A 6,000-nucleotide genomic window follows, 5' to 3' on the forward strand; every position below is an offset into this window, starting at 1 on the left:
ACAACAGCGCGCGTGCCGGCCCCGCACGCCGCGCGCGCCCCCCGCCGCCGGCTGGCACGCGCACGGGGCGGGCGGCACGGGAGCGAGCGGACAACAGCGCGCGGGGGCGCGCGCACGTGCGTCACCCGGCCCCCGTGGAGGCGGGAGGAGGAGGAGGACGGGGACGGCGATGGGAGGGGGGTGGGGGGAAGCACCGCCCCGGCCGCCCCGCCCGGCGACCGTCCCCGCCGCGCCTGCGCCCCGCGGAACGGTCCGCGCCCCGCCCCGCGCCGCCCGAAGCGGCGGGGATTGAGCGTGCGCGGGCGGGCCGGGAAGGGAAGGGGCGATTTTCCCCGTTGAGCGCGCGGGGCGGGGCGGGGCGCGCACGTGCCGCCCCTCCCGGGAGGCGGGCCGTGGGGAGGCACGCGCTGGGACCCGCCCCGTGTCACGCGGGGAGGGGCGGGGCGGGGGTGCCGCGAGGACACGGGAGGAGGCGGGCGCGGGACGCGGCGCGCGCCGTCCCCGTCCGCCCGTTATGTAACGAGAGCGGTGGCGGCGGCCGGAGCGGCCTGCGCTGCCCCGCCGGGTCCTGCCCCGCACCGGCCCGTCCGGACACCACCCCCCCGCCCCGAGGAGCCGGTGCTTCCATGCTGTCCAGCCGGGGTTGCAATGGTTTATTTTCTTGTCAAGCTCTCTGCCTACGTGCGCATCATGCGCTGTTCCGTTCCATGCCGTCACCCTTTCTTTCAGGACACAAAAGTAACACTGATGCTTTCATTATGTGTCATCGAGAACAAAAAAGTAGATTTTAAAACAGAGTTGTTTTTTTTCCTGCAGCCTTTCAAGGACCTATGGAGATTATATTGTATGAGGGAATGGAGAGCCATGTCCTCCACACTGAATGTACCAATTTAAAAGCGAAAAAATAAATATGTCCAAGTGCATGTTACAGTGATCATAGCTGCAATAGACACTGCCTACAGCATTATAATTTTACAACCCATGGCCTTAACCACCAGTAGCCACAAAAAAGCAAACGCTGTAGGTTTGTTTGGCAGAGGGAAGCTCAGAAGTAAATGTTTCCTTTCCAGACTGTTATTGTGAAGCTCACTAATGTTAACATTTATATAAGACAAGCAACACGAGATGATGATTTGGCAGCAAAATGGACAGCAAAGAAATGTAAAACAAATAAATCCAGCACAGCAGCTCTGTGACTGAATGGAGGATGAGACAGAGAAATAAAGGAAGTGTAAAGGATATCTTCAAGAAATACCAGATTCTGGAACGAAACCCTGACCTATTTAGAAAGTGCACAAGGTCCTGACCTGCAGGACATTGTTTGTGGATGTTTCAATACTCTAGTTTTCCAACGCACCTTGATATTTCAGCAAGTCAAAATGGGGCCGTAGACAGTCTTCAAAAAGCTGATGTAAAATTTATTAGGGGCAAGAAACACCAGTAAGGCAACAAATTACAATTTCAGAGTTTCAGGAAATAATACATACATACAAAGAGGCTCTGTCATTAAAAATATTGTTTCCCTTTATTAATCTGATTCAAAGACACATGCAGGAAGTTGCTTTGTAATAGTAGGGCCTGCAGACTCTTGAAGAATCAATTACAGATAACATAAGGACTGCCAAGAGAACTGTTCCAGTCAGAGTGGTTACTCTGTGTTTGTGCAACAAAGTGTTGGTGTATGTAGCCACCCTGGAGCCTGAAAATAGACAATTCCTTGCTCCTTAGTTGGGTATTTCTTACATTGTCACGGGGTCAGTCCTATCTGGAAGCCGCGGTTACCAGCTGGAGTCATGTCTTTATCCAAATTGGCCATAAAGATGCAGACGTGTTGTGTATGGGGAAGTGTCCGCAAAGGACAAACCCGCTGAGCCCCCCTTGGTAAGGCACGTGGGAATAGGGTGGGTATTCCCGGGAGAGATGGGCTGAGGCTGCACTGCGAGGGGAGGAGCCCTGGCCAGGCTCAGGGCCAGTCCAGCCCTACCTGGCTGGGTGAGTAAGTTTTCGCTCGACACAGAAGAAAGCAACCCATCAGTGAGAGTGCAAAGAATGAGGAAGAAGGCTGGACTCAGCACCCTGCGGGGACCTGCCCTTCACTGGCCTTGATTATGGAAAAAAAAGGTTGTTTGTTTGTTTGTTTTTGAAAAAGAGTAGTTGTGATCTTAAGCGTGCAAAGTACCGCTTGCTGTTTGATAAGCACTTCGCCTACTGCCACAAGCAATGTCATTTTCTCACTGTGATTTATTTCAGAACAAGGTGTGTTAGTGATTCAGTCTGCTGCACCTTAACCAGGTGGGGAATGCCAACTTCATCTGTTGCAAAAAAAGTGGCATAAACCAGCTCCACCTCCCTCTGTCTGACTTGCTGTCAGCTTTTCTCTTTCCAAGCTGCCTTTCAAAAACACTAGACTATGCTTGAGTGTGACGTAGCAAAGGTTCAGAAAAGCTGAGGACCACACACCATAACAATTACAAAACCCCTTTTAATAAGTATTCTTTCCAGAAATTTGGAGAGCTTTTCTATGACAATCTTAGTAAACACAGTTCATAAACAAAAAATGCAATACCTGCCTTCAATGTAGAAAATTAAATGAAGCAAGTTTAAAGGCCAATCCAAAAAAAACTTCACAAACAAGCTCAATATTCACAGCTACACAGCGATACCTGAGGACACCTGAGGCCATAGCGCTCTCCATTCTTGTCTCCCAAGCAGCAAGACACACCAATGTGAAATACAGTGTGCAGACCACCTTCTAGTAGGCAGCATAGGGTTCATATGCTTGACGTCTGGCTGAGCTCTGACTGCCAAAAACAGGCAAGGCAGAAATGACAGAGAGCTGGGAGGCCTGAAGAACCAGCTCTAGAGCAGCTGGTAGCTCTGGAAATCCAAAGGCTGGAGGAAAAAGGCTGGAGACAGTGATGAAGAGCCAGTGGAAGGGCAGTGAGAATTAAGAAGGTGGGAACAATGAAGCTTGTTTTAGGAAAGGAGAGTTATCAGTGCCACAGACCACGACTGCCTGCTCGCTCACTGATGTACAGATGCTGTCACACTGCCCCAAACCCTGTCTTGTACCCAGCCTACCATCCCCTCAGCAGCTGAGCAAGCCAGTTAGTTCTTCAAGCCATGCCCAAGCATAACCTTTCCAACCTAAAATCCACCAAAACATGCTCTGCCCCATCAAGCCCAAGCTCTGAAAAACACAACTTACAGCTGGTACACCAAGCAAGTCCCAGTGTCTGCCTCCATCTCCATGCCTGGATTCCAGCAAAAACATTAGAAACACAGTCATGTATGGGGCTGGGGCTGGCAGGGGTGAGTGGCTCTGGCACTCAGAGGTATAGGACTGTAAGTAAGGAGCATTGCATCTTCATCAGACACTGAAGTCAGGCTTAGAGACCGGGGCACCAAGGACCTAAGAGCACCACCTCTGCTTGTTCTTCAGGACAAGCCTGAGTGCTGGTGCTCACTAAGGCACAATGCTTTTGCTTGTGATTCAAGGAATGCTGGCTTATAGTTTATCCTTAAGGCTGGAATCAGGCTGTAGGGTAAATAGGACTTTAAGTGTAGGATTCTTCCTCAATAATGTGAGAATTGTGCAGAAATTGTAAGGCCTGCTCCCTGTTTCTTATGAGATAAACCTGCAAAGGCACTTGAGTCAACCACGTCAAATGGCTTCCAGAGAGATCTGTAGGAATGATGGACATGCTCAGGCTTAAGTTTGGGGTGAAATATTGCCACGGCTGGACAGTGGAAGACAGAGAAAATTCCAGGAATAGGAAGAAAATCTTAGGACCGAGGAACTAGAATGATAGGAAGATGATACAGTTGCCTAGTACTGTAACGCAAGCTTGTGAATAAATGGGTCAGGTACAGCTCACTGTTGTATGGGCCAGCATGGAGTCAGGATTGTAGTGGGGTTTGGGTCATGGTGCCAAGTACAGGTCACATTAGGCCATTGCTAGGGACTGAGTGTGGCAATTCTATGGTTGAAATTAACAATCAAATAAGCAGAGTGTATGGAATTCATTTCACTCTGCATGCTCTACAGAATTAATCTACAGGCATGTTATCTTCACAGACAACCTTTGCTGTGCAACATCCTTCATCCATTAGTGGGTTATTCTCCAGTCATTCACAGGCCCTCAGCAAGGTCCACAGGGCTGAGGGCTGCTATCAGCAGGGGAAAGTGGTTTATTGGTAGCTCTAGAATGCTGACTCCAGATGAGGGTCTTAGCAAGAAGCCTCTTCTTATCAAAGACATAATCACCACCACACTGCATATTAGTAGAGAAGAGGGTATGGGAGAAGAGGGTACTGATTGTTGCACAATAAAAGCATCCAAAGCCCATGCCTGGCTTTGTGTATCTCCCAGAGCACATGCCATACACTGTACATGGCATAAAGGGAGGATAAAGTAGAAAAGCAGGGCAGGGAGGTTGCCAGAAGGGAGAAAGGGGAGTTTTCTGGTACTTCTGGCTGAACCACATACAGGTATCCACAAATATGCCTACATGTCTCTTGGCAGGAGGAGAGAACTCACAACCATGAGTCACAGGATGGTGGCTGTCACCCAGCAGGACACGGATGGCCAAATAAACACCAGAGATTATATCCAACAGACAAAGAGATGGCCCAGCAGCAACTCAGGCTAGGGAGAATCAGAAAGAAAAATCAGACATTGATAGCAATGAAAAAAATCAGATAAACTGTTTGGAAAACATGGGGGTAGAGGGACTTTCCCCATGTTTGGTCATTTCTTCAGTGTATTTATGTACATTTTGGCAAAACACTCATTTTTAAAATCACTTATTTTCACATCAATAGGCTTAAGGCTGCTGAAAAACAAAGCTCTGGGCTGAAAAACCGTTCCAGTTCTCTGTAGGAAACTGTCTGAAATATACCCAGAATTGGCAGTATGATCTTTGCATCGGCAGAGAAAATACTGAGTCATGTTGTCAGCCCACACACATTTAACAAAAATAAAAGCAGACCAACGATTCAAAATTCTCCCACTCATCATTTAAAGAAAACAGAAGTCATTCAGTCATGCCTCATGCATCAGAGACCTTTAGAAAACACCCAGTGCAGGGAACATTCGCCCACGTCGTGCCCACGCTCCGTTTCAAACCCACGATGTCATTTGCAACTTGTTCACTCACAGGTCTGGGCACTGTTTGCTTCAGCATCCTCACAGGAAGTCGCCGAGACTTAAAAGGTTTCTGCTGAAAATGTGACGCGATAGCTGGAGCCTCAGCCCTCCTGTGAGCCTGCTCCTCCTGTGAGCAATGCTGAAATGATGTAACACAGCATGCCTGGCTCGAATCTCTGGAGGAGGCAGGAAAGTGCCGTGCACTTCACGGCAACACAAACTTAAGCTGTAGTTTAAATAAGAGGCTACTGTGCTCTTCCTTCAGGGGTTAATCTTGTACTGAACCATTGGCTCTCTTGTGCTGAGCTCCCCAGTCATTCATTCAAAAGGGAAGTTCTTGCACAAACATCAAGACAGGGGGAATTACCTAGGAAGTCCTCCTCCCTTTAACCCTTCCCACAAAGTCCTCTGGCAAGGAAAAGCTGGTTTCTGCATTTCACCCAGCTGCTGGCAACATCTCTTCCTCCTTCAGTTCTAAAAGCTGCTTGAAGTATTAGCAGCTGAACCTGGATGAGTGGCAGCCAGCCCAGCTCATGACAGAGAGGGAGACGTCACCACACAGAGCACGCACAGATGGAGTTACACAATCTCTGTGGTGTTGAAAGCTGCGCTGGAAACTTGTCAGGAGCCCAAAGGCCAGAGCTAATTTGTATTTCCTATTGCACAGCATGATTTTAATCAGAGCGAAAAGCGCCCAGTTGTGTTTTATGTACCAAGTGTTATAAGCAGAGACAAGTTAACAGAGCAACTACGGGCAGGACATGCTCTGAAGAAAGCATAGAGGAGCATTAGGTGGGGAATATACCAAATTTATCAGCATTTCCTTTATATTTCAGGATGGCCATGGGCTA

The sequence above is a fragment of the Fringilla coelebs genome, assembly GCF_963513975.1.
Source record: "Fringilla coelebs genome assembly, chromosome: 5".
NCBI lineage: Eukaryota > Metazoa > Chordata > Aves > Passeriformes > Fringillidae > Fringilla > Fringilla coelebs.